The 18,755-nt window shown below is 45.1% G+C and overlaps 2 protein-coding genes and 24 non-coding genes across 26 annotated transcripts in view; 1 reads left to right on the top strand and 25 right to left on the bottom strand.

The window, feature by feature from the left end:
• LOC133015150 (histone H2A-like) overlaps window positions 1-18,755 on the bottom strand; it is a 543,969-nt gene that overhangs the window by 36,296 nt on the left and 488,918 nt on the right. The window lies entirely within an intron of this gene.
• Window positions 1-18,755, top strand: part of LOC133015316 (histone H2AX-like) — a 179,894-nt gene that overhangs the window by 29,113 nt on the left and 132,026 nt on the right. The gene's annotated exons all lie outside the window — the stretch shown is intronic.
• Window positions 139-302, bottom strand: LOC133017190 (U1 spliceosomal RNA). The gene has a single exon (XR_009682525.1). It is a non-coding gene; the product is annotated as a U1 spliceosomal RNA (small nuclear RNA).
• On the bottom strand, window positions 909-1,072 carry LOC133017202 (U1 spliceosomal RNA). The gene has a single exon (XR_009682536.1). It is a non-coding gene; the product is annotated as a U1 spliceosomal RNA (small nuclear RNA).
• On the bottom strand, window positions 1,653-1,816 carry LOC133017021 (U1 spliceosomal RNA). The gene has a single exon (XR_009682365.1). It is a non-coding gene; the product is annotated as a U1 spliceosomal RNA (small nuclear RNA).
• LOC133017145 (U1 spliceosomal RNA) lies at window positions 2,397-2,560 on the bottom strand. Its single transcript, XR_009682482.1, has one exon. It is a non-coding gene; the product is annotated as a U1 spliceosomal RNA (small nuclear RNA).
• Window positions 4,122-4,285, bottom strand: LOC133016849 (U1 spliceosomal RNA). The gene has a single exon (XR_009682201.1). It is a non-coding gene; the product is annotated as a U1 spliceosomal RNA (small nuclear RNA).
• Window positions 4,866-5,029, bottom strand: LOC133017193 (U1 spliceosomal RNA). Its single transcript, XR_009682528.1, has one exon. It is a non-coding gene; the product is annotated as a U1 spliceosomal RNA (small nuclear RNA).
• LOC133016838 (U1 spliceosomal RNA) lies at window positions 5,610-5,773 on the bottom strand. Its single transcript, XR_009682190.1, has one exon. It is a non-coding gene; the product is annotated as a U1 spliceosomal RNA (small nuclear RNA).
• On the bottom strand, window positions 6,354-6,517 carry LOC133017035 (U1 spliceosomal RNA). Its single transcript, XR_009682378.1, has one exon. It is a non-coding gene; the product is annotated as a U1 spliceosomal RNA (small nuclear RNA).
• LOC133016826 (U1 spliceosomal RNA) lies at window positions 7,098-7,261 on the bottom strand. The gene has a single exon (XR_009682179.1). It is a non-coding gene; the product is annotated as a U1 spliceosomal RNA (small nuclear RNA).
• LOC133017124 (U1 spliceosomal RNA) lies at window positions 7,842-8,005 on the bottom strand. Its single transcript, XR_009682463.1, has one exon. It is a non-coding gene; the product is annotated as a U1 spliceosomal RNA (small nuclear RNA).
• Window positions 8,586-8,749, bottom strand: LOC133017019 (U1 spliceosomal RNA). The gene has a single exon (XR_009682363.1). It is a non-coding gene; the product is annotated as a U1 spliceosomal RNA (small nuclear RNA).
• Window positions 9,330-9,493, bottom strand: LOC133017034 (U1 spliceosomal RNA). Its single transcript, XR_009682377.1, has one exon. It is a non-coding gene; the product is annotated as a U1 spliceosomal RNA (small nuclear RNA).
• On the bottom strand, window positions 10,073-10,236 carry LOC133017087 (U1 spliceosomal RNA). The gene has a single exon (XR_009682427.1). It is a non-coding gene; the product is annotated as a U1 spliceosomal RNA (small nuclear RNA).
• Window positions 10,817-10,980, bottom strand: LOC133017123 (U1 spliceosomal RNA). Its single transcript, XR_009682462.1, has one exon. It is a non-coding gene; the product is annotated as a U1 spliceosomal RNA (small nuclear RNA).
• Window positions 11,561-11,724, bottom strand: LOC133016815 (U1 spliceosomal RNA). The gene has a single exon (XR_009682168.1). It is a non-coding gene; the product is annotated as a U1 spliceosomal RNA (small nuclear RNA).
• LOC133017164 (U1 spliceosomal RNA) lies at window positions 12,305-12,468 on the bottom strand. The gene has a single exon (XR_009682500.1). It is a non-coding gene; the product is annotated as a U1 spliceosomal RNA (small nuclear RNA).
• LOC133017196 (U1 spliceosomal RNA) lies at window positions 13,048-13,211 on the bottom strand. Its single transcript, XR_009682531.1, has one exon. It is a non-coding gene; the product is annotated as a U1 spliceosomal RNA (small nuclear RNA).
• On the bottom strand, window positions 13,792-13,955 carry LOC133016801 (U1 spliceosomal RNA). Its single transcript, XR_009682155.1, has one exon. It is a non-coding gene; the product is annotated as a U1 spliceosomal RNA (small nuclear RNA).
• Window positions 14,536-14,699, bottom strand: LOC133016790 (U1 spliceosomal RNA). Its single transcript, XR_009682144.1, has one exon. It is a non-coding gene; the product is annotated as a U1 spliceosomal RNA (small nuclear RNA).
• LOC133017043 (U1 spliceosomal RNA) lies at window positions 15,280-15,443 on the bottom strand. Its single transcript, XR_009682386.1, has one exon. It is a non-coding gene; the product is annotated as a U1 spliceosomal RNA (small nuclear RNA).
• On the bottom strand, window positions 16,024-16,187 carry LOC133016778 (U1 spliceosomal RNA). Its single transcript, XR_009682133.1, has one exon. It is a non-coding gene; the product is annotated as a U1 spliceosomal RNA (small nuclear RNA).
• Window positions 16,768-16,931, bottom strand: LOC133017121 (U1 spliceosomal RNA). Its single transcript, XR_009682461.1, has one exon. It is a non-coding gene; the product is annotated as a U1 spliceosomal RNA (small nuclear RNA).
• On the bottom strand, window positions 17,512-17,675 carry LOC133017018 (U1 spliceosomal RNA). The gene has a single exon (XR_009682362.1). It is a non-coding gene; the product is annotated as a U1 spliceosomal RNA (small nuclear RNA).
• Window positions 18,256-18,419, bottom strand: LOC133017032 (U1 spliceosomal RNA). Its single transcript, XR_009682376.1, has one exon. It is a non-coding gene; the product is annotated as a U1 spliceosomal RNA (small nuclear RNA).

The following is an 18,755-nucleotide window of genomic DNA, read 5'->3' as shown; positions in this document are numbered from 1 at the left end:
GTCTATTTGCTGTTAAATTATACTTCTACCACAATCAGTTGCATTAGTGAGTGCATTGTGTTGGAAAAAACATGCACTTCAACCAAACCTATAAAATAGGCCCAGTGTCAGGCTCTTATTGCAATTGAACATGATGATCAGGGGAGAGCGCGGACGCAGTCCCCCACTACCACAAATAATGCAGTCGAGATTCCCACATTTGGGGAATTCGCACGGGTCCGCACAACCGAAGTGCAATGGCTGAGCCTCGCCCTGGGTGAACCACCTTCATGATCATGGTATCTCCCCTGCCAGGTAAGTATGAGTTGGAAGCATTGGAGACAGGCTCTTGTTTCTCAGACACAGTTGTTTGGCTCACGGTGCCTCCCATGCATATTCACACAATCCAAAGGCCTTCAGTATCACATCAACCCCTTTTGGTAAAGGACTTGTTGAAGTGAAGCAAACACTCGTGTGAAATGAGTGAAGCAAACACTTGTGTGAAATGAGTGAAGCAAACACTTGTGTGAAATGACATTGAATTACTTTATCAATGTTCTGGTCTCCAGCCCTTTTGTTCCCCTTGCAAAACAGAGTAAGCCTCCATGAAAAGCAACCAGGTAAGCCCTGGCCGTCTCTGATAAATCACCACAAAGCCCAAAGACATAACAACTTTGTCTCAGAGACAACACAAACTGCAATAAATTGGCAAAAATCAGCATACAGGCAGTACAAGAATTTCTAGCAAACATTACTTATCAAAACAGCACACTTGGAACAGGAGTGACCCCGTCTATTTGCTGTTAAATTATACTTCTACCACAATCAGTGGCATTAGTGAGTGCATTGTGTTGGAAAAAACATGCACTACAACCAAACCTATAAAATAGGCCCAGTGTCAGGCTCTTATTGCAATTGAACATGATGATCAGGGGAGAGCGCGGACGCAGTCCCCCACTACCACAAATTATGCAGTCAAGATTCCCACATTTGGGGAATTCGCACGGGTCAACATAACCAAAGTGCAATGGCTGAGCCTCGCCCTGGGTGAACCACCTTCATGATCATGGTATCTCCCCTGCCAGGTAAGTATGAGTTGGAAGCATTGGAGACAGGATCTTGTTTCTCAGACACAGTTGTTTGGCTCACGGTGCCTCCCATGCATATTCACACAATCCAAAGGCCTTCAGTATCACATCATCCCCTTTTGGTAAAGGACTTGTTGAAGTGAAGCAAACACTTGTGTGAAATGAGTGAAGCAAACACTTGTGTGAAATGACATTGAATTACTTTATCACTGTTCTGGTCTCCAGCCCTTTTGTTCCCCTCGCAAAACAGAGTAAGCCTCGATGAAAAGCAGCCAGGTAAGTCCTGGCCGTCTCTGATAAATCACCACAAAGCCCAAAGACATAACAACTTTGTCTCAGAGACAACACAAACTGCTATAAATTGGCAAAAATCAGCATACAGGCAGTACAAGAATTTCTAGCAAACATTACTTATCAAAACAGCCCACTTGGAACAGGAGTGACCCCGTCTATTTGCTGTTAAATTATACTTCTACCACAATCAGTGGCATTAGTGAGTGCATTGTGTTGGAAAAAACATGCACTACAACCAAACCTATAAAATAGGCCCAGTGTCAGGCTCTTATTGCAATTGAACATGATGATCAAGGGAGAGCGCGGACGCAGTCCCCCACTACCACAAATTATGCAGTCGAGATTCCCACATTTGGGGAATTCGCACGGGTCAGCACAACCGAAGTGCAATGGCTGAGCCTCGCCCTGGGTGAACCACCTTCATGATCATGGTATCTCCCCTGCCAGGTAAGTATGAGTTGGAAGCATTGGAGACAGGCTCTTGTTTCTCAGACACAGTTGTTTGGCTCACGGTGCCTCCCATGCATATTCACACAATCCAAAGGCCTTCAGTATCACATCATCCCCTTTTGGTAAAGGACTTGTTGAAGTGAAGCAAACACTTGTGTGAAATGAGTGAAGCAAACACTTGTGTGAAATGACATTGAATTACTTTATCACTGTTCTGGTCTCCAGCCCTTTTGTTCCCCTCGCAAAACAGAGTAAGCCTCGATGAAAAGCAGCCAGGTAAGCCCGGGCCGTCTCTGATAAATCACCACAAAGCCCAAAGACATAACAACTTTGTCTCAGAGACAACACAAACTGCAATAAATTGGCAAAAATCAGCATACAGGCAGTACAAGAATTTCTAGCAAACATTACTTATCAAAACAGCACACTTGGAACAGGAGTGACCCCGTCTATTTGCTGTTAAATTATACTTCTACCACAATCAGTGGCAGTAGTGAGTGCATTGTGTTGGAAAAAACATGCACTACAACCAAACCTATAAAATAGGCCCAGTGTCAGGCTCTTATTGCAATTGAACATGATGATCAGGGGAGAGCGCGGACGCAGTCCCCCACTACCACAAATTATGCAGTCGAGATTCCCACATTTGGGGAATTCGCACGGGTCAACATAACCGAAGTGCAATGGCTGAGCCTCGCCCTGGGTGAACCACCTTCATGATCATGGTATCTCCCCTGCCAGGTAAGTATGAGTTGGAAGCATTGGAGACAGGCTCTTGTTTCTCAGACACAGTTGTTTGGCTCACGGTGCCTCCCATGCATATTCACACAATCCAAAGGCCTTCAGTATCACATCATCCCCTTTTGGTAAAGGACTTGTTGAAGTGAAGCAAACACTTGTGTGAAATGAGTGAAGCAAACACTTGTGTGAAATGACATTGAATTACTTTATCAATGTTCTGGCCTCCAGCCCTTTTGTTCCCCTTGCAAAACAGAGTAAAGGCTCTTATATACTACTACGTGTCCGTTTCTCGGAGAGGTCTCAGCGGGGGGCGAAGAGTTTTTTTGATTTTTACTAATCCGACCACTGTACGTAGAAAAAAATTCACCGCCAAACCCATAGGTGGCGCAACGGAAGACGAGCTCAGAGAAGCCTACCCCATTTGGGAAGAAGAAGTCCACGTGTCTCTGTTTACATCTGTTAGCTTGCGTCCCACACACTGAACCACGGCAACTAACAGAACTAAATAAAGTGACACCCAGCGGGTCAAGATGCTGATGTTATCGTTTCTTAGTGCAGCGGTTCCCCGGTCTTGTTTCCGAACTGTGTTGCTGATTCCACAGCTTGAATCTGCTTGAGGCTACACAGAGCTAGCTAGCTTCAACCTCAGCTTCCACACACAGTCAGCAGGGACTCCCGACACTAACTACTACCCAGTGTTTGCTTCTAACCTGGCGGTATTATAGAAACAGTGTCATGATAGAAGTGGAATTAAAGTCGTGACGGCGGGGTTATGCACTGTTACCACCGCAGTTAGCATGGTTGCTAGCCCGCTAGCCTAACACGCTAGCGCCGTTTTGAAAGCTTGTTCTAACCGTCTGTGACAGTGCACACATGTCATCAGTGCTCGAACACGCCACCGTCAGCCGGACAACTCCCCTGGCTTAACACACACGTCACATTAATCGTAGAATCGTAGTTGCGTATGTGTTTATTGTGAATCAGGAAGTTACAGGTCCGGAAATGACGTCGAACAGAAATGACGTCGTACGGAAATGACGACATACGGAAATGATGTCTTTCACGGACCAATCACAGCCAAGAGCTGTCAGCGGGCTCTCCAACACAACACGGAGAAGTTAGAAAAATCCGACATGTACGAAAAGCTGTCCGAAGCGCTCGGAGAGGGCGTTTCACGACGGATAGGGCAGTCTTATCTATCCGTTTTACAAAATACGCTCAAGCATAAATTGGCCTTAAGCCTCGATGAAAAGCAGCCAGGTAAGCCCTGGCCGTCTCTGATAAATCACCACAAAGCCCAAAGACATAACAACTTTGTCTCAGAGACAACACAAACTGCAATAAATTGGCAAAAATCAGCATTCAGGCAGTACAAGAACTTCTAGCAAACATTACTTATCAAAACAGCACACTTGGAACAGGAGTGACCCCGTCTGTTTGCTGTTAAATTATGCTTCTACCACAATCAGTGGCATTAGTGAGTGCATTGTGTTGGAAAAAACATGCACTACAACCAAACCTATAAAATAGGCCCAGTGTCAGGCTCTTATTGCAATTGAACATGATGATCAGGGGAGAGCGCGGACGCAGTCCCCCACTACCACAAATTATGCAGTCGAGATTCCCACATTTGGGGAATTCGCACGGGTCAGCACAACCGAAGTGCAATGGCTGAGCCTCGCCCTGGGTGAACCACCTTCATGATCATGGTATCTCCCCTGCCAGGTAAGTATGAGTTGGAAGCATTGGAGACAGGCTCTTGTTTCTCAGACACAGTTGCTTGGCTCACGGTGCCTCCCATGCATATTCACACAATCCAAAGGCCTTCAGTATCACATCATCCCCTTTTGGTAAAGGACTTGTTGAAGTGAAGCAAACACTTGTGTGAAATGAGTGAAGCAAACACTTGTGTGAAATGACATTGAATTACTTTATCACTGTTCTGGTCTCCAGCCCTTTTGTTCCCCTCGCAAAACAGAGTAAGCCTCGATGAAAAGCAGCCAGGTAAGTCCTGGCCGTCTCTGATAAATCACCACAAAGCCCAAAGACATAACAACTTTGTCTCAGAGACAACACAAACTGCAATAAATTGGCAAAAATCAGCATACAGGCAGTACAAGAATTTCTAGCAATCATTACTTATCAAAACAGCACACTTTGAACAGGAGTGACCCCGTCTATTTGCTGTTAAATTATACTTCTACCACAATCAGTGGCATTAGTGAGTGCATTGTGTTGGAAAAAACATGCACTACAACCAAACCTATAAAATAGGCCCAGTGTCAGGCTCTTATTGCAATTGAACATGATGATCAGGGGAGAGCGCGGACGCAGTCCCCCACTTCCACAAATTATGCAGTCGAGATTCCCACATTTGGGGAATTCGCACGGGTCAGCACAACCGAAGTGAAATGGCTGAGCCTCGCCCTGGGTGAACCACCTTCATGATCATGGTATCTCCCCTGCCAGGTAAGTATGAGTTGGAGGCATTGGAGACAGGCTCTTGTTTCTCAGACACAGTTGCTTGGCTCACGGTGCCTCCCATGCATATTCACACAATCCAAAGGCCTTCAGTATCACATCATCCCCTTTTGGTAAAGGACTTGTTGAAGTGAAGCAAACACTTGTGTGAAATGAGTGAAGCAAACACTTGTGTGAAATGACATTGAATTACTTTATCACTGTTCTGGTCTCCAGCCCTTTTGTTCCCCTCGCAAAACAGAGTAAGCCTCGATGAAAAGCAGCCAGGTAAGTCCTGGCCGTCTCTGATAAATCACCACAAAGCCCAAAGACATAACAACTTTGTCTCAGAGACAACACAAACTGCAATAAATTGGCAAAAATCAGCATACAGGCAGTACAAGAATTTCTAGCAAACATTACTTATCAAAACAGTACACTTGGAACAGGAGTGAACCCGTCTATTTGCTGTTAAATTATACTTCTACCACAATCAGTGGCATTAGTGAGTGCATTGTGTTGGAAAAAACATGCACTACAACCAAACCTATAAAATAGGCCCAGTGTCAGGCTCTTATTGCAATTGAACATGATGATCAGGGGAGAGCGCGGACGCAGTCCCCCACTACCACAAATTATGCAGTCGAGATTCCCACATTTGGGGAATTCGCACGGGTCAGCACAACCGAAGTGCAATGGCTGAGCCTCGCCCTGGGTGAACCACCTTCATGATCATGGTATCTCCCCTGCCAGGTAAGTATGAGTTGGAAGCATTGGAGACAGGCTCTTGTTTCTCAGACACAGTTGTTTGGCTCACGGTGCCTCCCATGCATATTCACACAATCCAAAGGCCTTCAGTATCACATCATCCCCTTTTGGTAAAGGACTTGTTGAAGTGAAGCAAACACTTGTGTGAAATGAGTGAAGCAAACACTTGTGTGAAATGACATTGAATTACTTCATCACTGTTCTGGTCTCCAGCCCTTTTGTTCCCCTCGCAAAACAGAGTAAGCCTCGATGAAAAGCAGCCAGGTAAGTCCTGGCCGTCTCTGATAAATCACCACAAAGCCCAAAGACATAACAACTTTGTCTCAGAGACAACACAAACTGCAATAAATTGGCAAAAATCAGCATACAGGCAGTACAAGAATTTCTAGCAAACATTACTTATCAAAACAGCACACTTGGAACAGGAGTGACCCCGTCTATTTGCTGTTAAATTATACTTCTACCACAATCAGTGGCATTAGTGAGTGCATTGTGTTGGAAAAAACATGCACTACAACCAAACCTATAAAATAGGCCCAGTGTCAGGCTCTTATTGCAATTGAACATGATGATCAGGGGAGAGCGCGGACGCAGTCCCCCACTTCCACAAATTATGCAGTCGAGATTCCCACATTTGGGGAATTCGCACGGGTCAGCACAACCGAAGTGCAATGGCTGAGCCTCGCCCTGGGTGAACCACCTTCATGATCATGGTATCTCCCCTGCCAGGTAAGTATGAGTTGGAAGCATTGGAGACAGGCTCTTGTTTCTCAGACACAGTTGCTTGGCTCACGGTGCATCCCATGCATATTCACACAATCCAAAGGCCTTCAGTATCACATCATCCCCTTTTGGTAAAGGACTTGTTGAAGTGAAGCAAACACTTGTGTGAAATGAGTGAAGCAAACACTTGTGTGAAATGACATTGAATTACTTTATCACTGTTCTGGTCTCCAGCCCTTTTGTTCCCCTCGCAAAACAGAGTAAGCCTCGATGAAAAGCAGCCAGGTAAGTCCTGGCCGTCTCTGATAAATCACCACAAAGCCCAAAGACATAACAACTTTGTCTCAGAGACAACACAAACTGCAATAAATTGGCAAAAATCAGCATACAGGCAGTACAAGAATTTCTAGCAATCATTACTTATCAAAACAGCACACTTGGAACAGGAGTGACCCCGTCTATTTGCTGTTAAATTATACTTCTACCACAATCAGTGGCATTAGTGAGTGCATTGTGTTGGAAAAAACATGCACTACAACCAAACCTATAAAATAGGCCCAGTGTCAGGCTCTTATTGCAATTGAACATGATGATCAGGGGAGAGCGCGGACGCAGTCCCCCACTACCACAAATTATGCAGTCGAGATTCCCACATTTGGGGAATTCGCACGGGTCAGCACAACCGAAGTGCAATGGCTGAGCCTCGCCCTGGGTGAACCACCTTCATGATCATGGTATCTCCCCTGCCAGGTAAGTATGAGTTGGAAGCATTGGAGACAGGCTCTTGTTTCTCAGACACAGTTGTTTGGCTCACGGTGCCTCCCATGCATATTCACACAATCCAAAGGCCTTCAGTATCACATCATCCCCTTTTGGTAAAGGACTTGTTGAAGTGAAGCAAACACTTGTGTGAAATGAGTGAAGCAAACACTTGTGTGAAATGACATTGAATTACTTTATCACTGTTCTGGTCTCCAGCCCTTTTGTTCCCCTCGCAAAACAGAGTAAGCCTCGATGAAAAGCAGCCAGGTAAGTCCTGGCCGTCTCTGATAAATCACCACAAAGCCCAAAGACATAACAACTTTGTCTCAGAGACAACACAAACTGCAATAAATTGGCAAAAATCAGCATACAGGCAGTACAAGAATTTCTAGCAAACATTACTTATCAAAACAGCACACTTGGAACAGGAGTGACCCCGTCTATTTGCTGTTAAATTATACTTCTACCACAATCAGTGGCATTAGTGAGTGCATTGTGTTGGAAAAAACATGCACTACAACCAAACCTATAAAATAGGCCCAGTGTCAGGCTCTTATTGCAATTGAACATGATGATCAGGGGAGAGCGCGGACGCAGTCCCCCACTTCCACAAATTATGCAGTCGAGATTCCCACATTTGGGGAATTCGCACGGGTCAGCACAACCGAAGTGCAATGGCTGAGCCTCGCCCTGGGTGACCCACCTTCATGATCATGGTATCTCCCCTGCCAGGTAAGTATGAGTTGGAAGCATTGGAGACAGGCTCTTGTTTCTCAGACACAGTTGCTTGGCTCACGGTGCCTCCCATGCATATTCACACAATCCAAAGGCCTTCAGTATCACATCATCCCCTTTTGGTAAAGGACTTGTTGAAGTGAAGCAAACACTTGTGTGAAATGAGTGAAGCAAACACTTGTGTGAAATGACATTGAATTACTTTATCAATGTTCTGGTCTCCAGCCCTTTTGTTCCCCTTGCAAAAAAGAGTAAGCCTCGAGGAAAAGCAGCCAGGCAAGTCCTGGCCGTCTCTGATAAATCACCACAAAGCCCAAAGACATAACAACTTTGTCTCAGAGACAACACAAACTGCAATAAATTGGCAAAAATCAGCATACAGGCAGTACAAGAATTTCTAGCAATCATTACTTATCAAAACAGCACACTTTGAACAGGAGTGACCCCGTCTATTTGCTGTTAAATTATACTTCTACCACAATCAGTGGCATTAGTGAGTGCATTGTGTTGGAAAAAACATGCACTACAACCAAACCTATAAAATAGGCCCAGTGTCAGGCTCTTATTGCAATTGAACATGATGATCAGGGGAGAGCGCGGACGCAGTCCCCCACTACCACAAATTATGCAGTCGAGATTCCCACATTTGGGGAATTCGCACGGGTCAGCACAACCGAAGTGCAATGGCTGAGCCTCGCCCTGGGTGAACCACCTTCATGATCACGGTATCTCCCCTGCCAGGTAAGTATGAGTTGGAAGCATTGGAGACAGGCTCTTGTTTCTCAGACACAGTTGTTTGGCTCACGGTGCCTCCCATGCATATTCACACAATCCAAAGGCCTTCAGTATCACATCATCCCCTTTTGGTAAAGGACTTGTTGAAGTGAAGCAAACACTTGTGTGAAATGAGTGAAGCAAACACTTGTGTGAAATGACATTGAATTACTTCATCACTGTTCTGGTCTCCAGCCCTTTTGTTCCCCTCGCAAAACAGAGTAAGCCTCGATGAAAAGCAGCCAGGTAAGTCCTGGCCGTCTCTGATAAATCACCACAAAGCCCAAAGACATAACAACTTTGTCTCAGAGACAACACAAACTGCAATAAATTGGCAAAAATCAGCATACAGGCAGTACAAGAATTTCTAGCAAACATTACTTATCAAAACAGCACACTTGGAACAGGAGTGAACCCGTCTATTTGCTGTTAAATTATACTTCTACCACAATCAGTGGCATTAGTGAGTGCATTGTGTTGGAAAAAACATGCACTACAACCAAACCTATAAAATAGGCCCAGTGTCAGGCTCTTATTGCAATTGAACATGATGATCAGGGGAGAGCGCGGACGCAGTCCCCCACTTCCACAAATTATGCAGTCGAGATTCCCACATTTGGGGAATTCGCACGGGTCAGCACAACCGAAGTGCAATGGCTGAGCCTCGCCCTGGGTGAACCACCTTCATGATCATGGTATCTCCCCTGCCAGGTAAGTATGAGTTGGAAGCATTGGAGACAGGCTCTTGTTTCTCAGACACAGTTGCTTGGCTCACGGTGCATCCCATGCATATTCACACAATCCAAAGGCCTTCAGTATCACATCATCCCCTTTTGGTAAAGGACTTGTTGAAGTGAAGCAAACACTTGTGTGAAATGATGGAAGCAAACACTTGTGTGAAATGACATTGAATTACTTTATCACTGTTCTGGTCTCCAGCCCTTTTGTTCCCCTCGCAAAACAGAGTAAGCCTCGATGAAAAGCAGCCAGGTAAGTCCTGGCCGTCTCTGATAAATCACCACAAAGCCCAAAGACATAACAACTTTGTCTCAGAGACAACACAAACTGCAATAAATTGGCAAAAATCAGCATACAGGCAGTACAAGAATTTCTAGTAAACATTACTTATCAAAACAGCACACTTGGAACAGGAGTGACCCCGTCTATTTGCTGTTAAATTATACTTCTACCACAATCAGTGGCATTAGTGAGTGCATTGTGTTGGAAAAAACATGCACTACAACCAAACTATAAAATAGGCCCAGTGTCAGGCTCTTATTGCAATTGAACATGATGATCAGGGGAGAGCGCGGACGCAGTCCCCCACTACCACAAATTATGCAGTCGAGATTGCCACATTTGGGGAATTCGCACGGGTCAGCACCACCGAAGTGCAATGGCTGAGCCTCGCCCTGGGTGAACCACCTTCATGATCATGGTATCTCCCCTGCCAGGTAAGTATGAGTTGGAAGCATTGGAGACAGGCTCTTGTTTCTCAGACACAGTTGCTTGGCTCACGGTGCCTCCCATGCATATTCACACAATCCAAAGGCCTTCAGTATCACATCATCCCCTTTTGGTAAAGGACTTGTTGAAGTGAAGCAAACACTTGTGTGAAATGAGTGAAGCAAACACTTGTGTGAAATGACATTGAATTACTTTATCACTGTTCTGGTCTCCAGCCCTTTTGTTCCCCTCGCAAAACAGAGTAAGCCTCGATGAAAAGCAGCCAGGTAAGTCCTGGCCGTCTCTGATAAATCACCACAAAGCCCAAAGACATAACAACTTTGTCTCAGAGACAACACAAACTGCAATAAATTGGCAAAAATCAGCATACAGGCAGTACAAGAATTTCTAGCAAACATTACTTATCAAAACAGCACACTTGGAACAGGAGTGACCCCGTCTATTTGCTGTTAAATTATACTTCTACCACAATCAGTGGCATTAGTGAGTGCATTGTGTTGGAAAAAACATGCACTACAACCAAACCTATAAAATAGGCCCAGTGTCAGGCTCTTATTGCAATTGAACATGATGATCAGGGGAGAGCGCGGACGCAGTCCCCCACTTCCACAAATTATGCAGTCGAGATTCCCACATTTGGGGAATTCGCACGGGTCAGCACAACCGAAGTGCAATGGCTGAGCCTCGCCCTGGGTGACCCACCTTCATGATCATGGTATCTCCCCTGCCAGGTAAGTATGAGTTGGAAGCATTGGAGACAGGCTCTTGTTTCTCAGACACAGTTGCTTGGCTCACGGTGCCTCCCATGCATATTCACACAATCCAAAGGCCTTCAGTATCACATCATCCCCTTTTGGTAAAGGACTTGTTGAAGTGAAGCAAACACTTGTGTGAAATGAGTGAAGCAAACACTTGTGTGAAATGACATTGAATTACTTTATCAATGTTCTGGTCTCCAGCCCTTTTGTTCCCCTTGCAAAAAAGAGTAAGCCTCGATGAAAAGCAGCCAGGCAAGTCCTGGCCGTCTCTGATAAATCACCACAAAGCCCAAAGACATAACAACTTTGTCTCAGAGACAACACAAACTGCAATAAATTGGCAAAAATCAGCATACAGGCAGTACAAGAATTTCTAGCAATCATTACTTATCAAAACAGCACACTTTGAACAGGAGTGACCCCGTCTATTTGCTGTTAAATTATACTTCTACCACAATCAGTGGCATTAGTGAGTGCATTGTGTTGGAAAAAACATGCACTACAACCAAACCTATAAAATAGGCCCAGTGTCAGGCTCTTATTGCAATTGAACATGATGATCAGGGGAGAGCGCGGACGCAGTCCCCCACTACCACAAATTATGCAGTCGAGATTCCCACATTTGGGGAATTCGCACGGGTCAGCACAACCGAAGTGCAATGGCTGAGCCTCGCCCTGGGTGAACCACCTTCATGATCATGGTATCTCCCCTGCCAGGTAAGTATGAGTTGGAAGCATTGGAGACAGGCTCTTGTTTCTCAGACACAGTTGTTTGGCTCACGGTGCCTCCCATGCATATTCACACAATCCAAAGGCCTTCAGTATCACATCATCCCCTTTTGGTAAAGGACTTGTTGAAGTGAAGCAAACACTTGTGTGAAATGAGTGAAGCAAACACTTGTGTGAAATGACATTGAATTACTTTATCACTGTTCTGGTCTCCAGCCCTTTTGTTCCCCTCGCAAAACAGAGTAAGCCTCGATGAAAAGCAGCCAGGTAAGTCCTGGCCGTCTCTGATAAATCACCACAAAGCCCAAAGACATAACAACTTTGTCTCAGAGACAACACAAACTGCAATAAATTGGCAAAAATCAGCATACAGGCAGTACAAGAATTTCTAGCAAACATTACTTATCAAAACAGCACACTTGGAACAGGAGTGACCCCGTCTATTTGCTGTTAAATTATACTTCTACCACAATCAGTGGCATTAGTGAGTGCATTGTGTTGGAAAAAACATGCACTACAACCAAACCTATAAAATAGGCCCAGTGTCAGGCTCTTATTGCAATTGAACATGATGATCAGGGGAGAGCGCGGACGCAGTCCCCCACTTCCACAAATTATGCAGTCGAGATTCCCACATTTGGGGAATTCGCACGGGTCAGCACAACCGAAGGGCAATGGCTGAGCCTCGCCCTGGGTGAACCACCTTCATGATCATGGTATCTCCCCTGCCAGGTAAGTATGAGTTGGAAGCATTGGAGACAGGCTCTTGTTTCTCAGACACAGTTGCTTGGCTCACGGTGCATCCCATGCATATTCACACAATCCAAAGGCCTTCAGTATCACATCATCCCCTTTTGGTAAAGGACTTGTTGAAGTGAAGCAAACACTTGTGTGAAATGATGGAAGCAAACACTTGTGTGAAATGACATTGAATTACTTTATCACTGTTCTGGTCTCCAGCCCTTTTGTTCCCCTCGCAAAACAGAGTAAGCCTCGATGAAAAGCAGCCAGGTAAGTCCTGGCCGTCTCTGATAAATCACCACAAAGCCCAAAGACATAACAACTTTGTCTCAGAGACAACACAAACTGCAATAAATTGGCAAAAATCAGCATACAGGCAGTACAAGAAATTCTAGCAAACATTACTTATCAAAACAGCACACTTGGAACAGGAGTGACCCCGTCTATTTGCTGTTAAATTATACTTCTACCACAATCAGTGGCATTAGTGAGTGCATTGTGTTGGAAAAAACATGCACTACAACCAAACTATAAAATAGGCCCAGTGTCAGGCTCTTATTGCAATTGAACATGATGATCAGGGGAGAGCGCGGACGCAGTCCCCCACTACCACAAATTATGCAGTCGAGATTGCCACATTTGGGGAATTCGCACGGGTCAGCACCACCGAAGTGCAATGGCTGAGCCTCGCCCTGGGTGACCCACCTTCATGATCATGGTATCTCCCCTGCCAGGTAAGTATGAGTTGGAAGCATTGGAGACAGGCTCTTGTTTCTCAGACACAGTTGCTTGGCTCACGGTGCCTCCCATGCATATTCACACAATCCAAAGGCCTTCAGTATCACATCATCCCCTTTTGGTAAAGGACTTGTTGAAGTGAAGCAAACACTTGTGTGAAATGAGTGAAGCAAACACTTGTGTGAAATGACATTGAATTACTTTATCAATGTTCTGGTCTCCAGCCCTTTTGTTCCCCTTGCAAAAAAGAGTAAGCCTCGATGAAAAGCAGCCAGGCAAGTCCTGGCCGTCTCTGATAAATCACCACAAAGCCCAAAGACATAACAACTTTGTCTCAGAGACAACACAAACTGCAATAAATTGGCAAAAATCAGCATACAGGCAGTACAAGAATTTCTAGCAATCATTACTTATCAAAACAGCACACTTTGAACAGGAGTGACCCCGTCTATTTGCTGTTAAATTATACTTCTACCACAATCAGTGGCATTAGTGAGTGCATTGTGTTGGAAAAAACATGCACTACAACCAAACCTATAAAATAGGCCCAGTGTCAGGCTCTTATTGCAATTGAACATGATGATCAGGGGAGAGCGCGGACGCAGTCCCCCACTACCACAAATTATGCAGTCGAGATTCCCACATTTGGGGAATTCGCACGGGTCAGCACAACCGAAGTGCAATGGCTGAGCCTCGCCCTGGGTGAACCACCTTCATGATCATGGTATCTCCCCTGCCAGGTAAGTATGAGTTGGAAGCATTGGAGACAGGCTCTTGTTTCTCAGACACAGTTGTTTGGCTCACGGTGCCTCCCATGCATATTCACACAATCCAAAGGCCTTCAGTATCACATCATCCCCTTTTGGTAAAGGACTTGTTGAAGTGAAGCAAACACTTGTGTGAAATGAGTGAAGCAAACACTTGTGTGAAATGACATTGAATTACTTTATCACTGTTCTGGTCTCCAGCCCTTTTGTTCCCCTCGCAAAACAGAGTAAGCCTCGATGAAAAGCAGCCAGGTAAGCCCTGGCCGTCTCTGATAAATCACCACAAAGCCCAAAGACATAACAACTTTGTCTCAGAGACAACACAAACTGCAATAAATTGGCAAAAATCAGCATTCAGGCAGTACAAGAACTTCTAGCAAACATTACTTATCAAAACAGCACACTTGGAACAGGAGTGACCCCGTCTGTTTGCTGTTAAATTATGCTTCTACCACAATCAGTGGCATTAGTGAGTGCATTGTGTTGGAAAAAACATGCACTACAACCAAACCTATAAAATAGGCCCAGTGTCAGGCTCTTATTGCAATTGAACATGATGATCAGGGGAGAGCGCGGACGCAGTCCCCCACTACCACAAATTATGCAGTCGAGATTCCCACATTTGGGGAATTCGCACGGGTCAGCACAACCGAAGTGCAATGGCTGAGCCTCGCCCTGGGTGAACCACCTTCATGATCATGGTATCTCCCCTGCCAGGTAAGTATGAGTTGGAAGCATTGGAGACAGGCTCTTGTTTCTCAGACACAGTTGCTTGGCTCACGGTGCCTCCCATGCATATTCACACAATCCAAAGGCCTTCAGTATCACATCATCCCCTTTTGGTAAAGGACTTGTTGAAGTGAAGCAAACACTTGTGTGAAATGAGTGAAGCAAACACTTGTGTGAAATGACATTGAATTACTTTATCACTGTTCTGGTCTCCAGCCCTTTTGTTCCCCTCGCAAAACAGAGTAAGCCTCGATGAAAAGCAGCCAGGTAAGTCCTGGCCGTCTCTGATAAATCACCACAAAGCCCAAAGACATAACAACTTTGTCTCAGAGACAACACAAACTGCAATAAATTGGCAAAAATCAGCATACAGGCAGTACAAGAATTTCTAGCAATCATTACTTATCAAAACAGCACACTTTGAACAGGAGTGACCCCGTCTATTTGCTGTTAAATTATACTTCTACCACAATCAGTGGCATTAGTGAGTGCATTGTGTTGGAAAAAACATGCACTACAACCAAACCTATAAAATAGGCCCAGTGTCAGGCTCTTATTGCAATTGAACATGATGATCAGGGGAGAGCGCGGACGCAGTCCCCCACTACCACAAATTATGCAGTCGAGATTCCCACATTTGGGGAATTCGCACAGGTCAGCACAACCGAAGTGCAATGGCTGAGCCTCGCCCTGGGTGAACCACCTTCATGATCATGGTATCTCCCCTGCCAGGTAAGTATGAGTTGGAAGCATTGGAGACAGGCTCTTGTTTCTCAGACACAGTTGTTTGGCTCACGGTGCCTCCCATGCATATTCACACAATCCAAAGGCCTTCAGTATCACATCATCCCCTTTTGGTAAAGGACTTGTTGAAGTGAAGCAAACACTTGTGTGAAATGAGTGAAGCAAACACTTGTGTGAAATGACATTGAATTACTTCATCACTGTTCTGGTCTCCAGCCCTTTTGTTCCCCTCGCAAAACAGAGTAAGCCTCGATGAAAAGCAGCCAGGTAAGTCCTGGCCGTCTCTGATAAATCACCACAAAGCCCAAAGACATAACAACTTTGTCTCAGAGACAACACAAACTGCAATAAATTGGCAAAAATCAGCATACAGGCAGTACAAGAATTTCTAGCAATCATTACTTATCAAAACAGCACACTTGGAACAGGAGTGACCCCGTCTATTTGCTGTTAAATTATACTTCTACCACAATCAGTGGCATTAGTGAGTGCATTGTGTTGGAAAAAACATGCACTACAACCAAACCTATAAAATAGGCCCAGTGTCAGGCTCTTATTGCAATTGAACATGATGATCAGGGGAGAGCGCGGACGCAGTCCCCCACTACCACAAATTATGCAGTCGAGATTCCCACATTTGGGGAATTCGCACGGGTCAGCACAACCGAAGTGCAATGGCTGAGCCTCGCCCTGGGTGAACCACCTTCATGATCATGGTATCTCCCCTGCCAGGTAAGTATGAGTTGGAAGCATTGGAGACAGGCTCTTGTTTCTCAGACACAGTTGTTTGGCTCACGGTGCCTCCCATGCATATTCACACAATCCAAAGGCCTTCAGTATCACATCATCCCCTTTTGGTAAAGGACTTGTTGAAGTGAAGCAAACACTTGTGTGAAATGAGTGAAGCAAACACTTGTGTGAAATGACATTGAATTACTTTATCACTGTTCTGGTCTCCAGCCCTTTTGTTCCCCTCGCAAAACAGAGTAAGCCTCGATGAAAAGCAGCCAGGTAAGTCCTGGCCGTCTCTGATAAATCACCACAAAGCCCAAAGACATAACAACTTTGTCTCAGAGACAACACAAACTGCAATAAATTGGCAAAAATCAGCATACAGGCAGTACAAGAATTTCTAGCAAACATTACTTATCAAAACAGCACACTTGGAACAGGAGTGACCCCGTCTATTTGCTGTTAAATTATACTTCTACCACAATCAGTGGCATTAGTGAGTGCATTGTGTTGGAAAAAACATGCACTACAACCAAACCTATAAAATAGGCCCAGTGTCAGGCTCTTATTGCAATTGAACATGATGATCAGGGGAGAGCGCGGACGCAGTCCCCCACTTCCACAAATTATGCAGTCGAGATTCCCACATTTGGGGAATTCGCACGGGTCAGCACAACCGAAGTGCAATGGCTGAGCCTCGCCCTGGGTGACCCACCTTCATGATCATGGTATCTCCCCTGCCAGGTAAGTATGAGTTGGAAGCATTGGAGACAGGCTCTTGTTTCTCAGACACAGTTGCTTGGCTCACGGTGCCTCCCATGCATATTCACACAATCCAAAGGCCTTCAGTATCACATCATCCCCTTTTGGTAAAGGACTTGTTGAAGTGAAGCAAACACTTGTGTGAAATGAGTGAAGCAAACACTTGTGTGAAATGACATTGAATTACTTTATCAATGTTCTGGTCTCCAGCCCTTTTGTTCCCCTTGCAAAAAAGAGTAAGCCTCGAGGAAAAGCAGCCAGGCAAGTCCTGGCCGTCTCTGATAAATCACCACAAAGCCCAAAGACATAACAACTTTGTCTCAGAGACAACACAAACTGCAATAAATTGGCAAAAATCAGCATACAGGCAGTACAAGAATTTCTAGCAATCATTACTTATCAAAACAGCACACTTTGAACAGGAGTGACCCCGTCTATTTGCTGTTAAATTATACTTCTACCACAATCAGTGGCATTAGTGAGTGCATTGTGTTGGAAAAAACATGCACTACAACCAAACCTATAAAATAGGCCCAGTGTCAGGCTCTTATTGCAATTGAACATGATGATCAGGGGAGAGCGCGGACGCAGTCCCCCACTACCACAAATTATGCAGTCGAGATTCCCACATTTGGGGAATTCGCACGGGTCAGCACAACCGAAGTGCAATGGCTGAGCCTCGCCCTGGGTGAACCACCTTCATGATCACGGTATCTCCCCTGCCAGGTAAGTATGAGTTGGAAGCATTGGAGACAGGCTCTTGTTTCTCAGACACAGTTGTTTGGCTCACGGTGCCTCCCATGCATATTCACACAATCCAAAGGCCTTCAGTATCACATCATCCCCTTTTGGTAAAGGACTTGTTGAAGTGAAGCAAACACTTGTGTGAAATGAGTGAAGCAAACACTTGTGTGAAATGACATTGAATTACTTCATCACTGTTCTGGTCTCCAGCCCTTTTGTTCCCCTCGCAAAACAGAGTAAGCCTCGATGAAAAGCAGCCAGGTAAGTCCTGGCCGTCTCTGATAAATCACCACAAAGCCCAAAGACATAACAACTTTGTCTCAGAGACAACACAAACTGCAATAAATTGGCAAAAATCAGCATACAGGCAGTACAAGAATTTCTAGCAAACATTACTTATCAAAACAGCACACTTGGAACAGGAGTGAACCCGTCTATTTGCTGTTAAATTATACTTCTACCACAATCAGTGGCATTAGTGAGTGCATTGTGTTGGAAAAAACATGCACTACAACCAAACCTATAAAATAGGCCCAGTGTCAGGCTCTTATTGCAATTGAACATGATGATCAGGGGAGAGCGCGGACGCAGTCCCCCACTTCCACAAATTATGCAGTCGAGATTCCCACATTTGGGGAATTCGCACGGGTCAGCACAACCGAAGTGCAATGGCTGAGCCTCGCCCTGGGTGAACCACCTTCATGATCATGGTATCTCCCCTGCCAGGTAAGTATGAGTTGGAAGCATTGGAGACAGGCTCTTGTTTCTCAGACACAGTTGCTTGGCTCACGGTGCATCCCATGCATATTCACACAATCCAAAGGCCTTCAGTATCACATCATCCCCTTTTGGTAAAGGACTTGTTGAAGTGAAGCAAACACTTGTGTGAAATGATGGAAGCAAACACTTGTGTGAAATGACATTGAATTACTTTATCACTGTTCTGGTCTCCAGCCCTTTTGTTCCCCTCGCAAAACAGAGTAAGCCTCGATGAAAAGCAGCCAGGTAAGTCCTGGCCGTCTCTGATAAATCACCACAAAGCCCAAAGACATAACAACTTTGTCTCAGAG

Source organism: Limanda limanda, chromosome 12 (genome assembly GCF_963576545.1).
Source record: "Limanda limanda chromosome 12, fLimLim1.1, whole genome shotgun sequence".
NCBI classification, from domain to species: domain Eukaryota; kingdom Metazoa; phylum Chordata; class Actinopteri; order Pleuronectiformes; family Pleuronectidae; genus Limanda; species Limanda limanda.
Note: the sequence above shows the minus strand (reverse complement) of the source record. Positions and strands in the feature narration are given on the sequence as shown.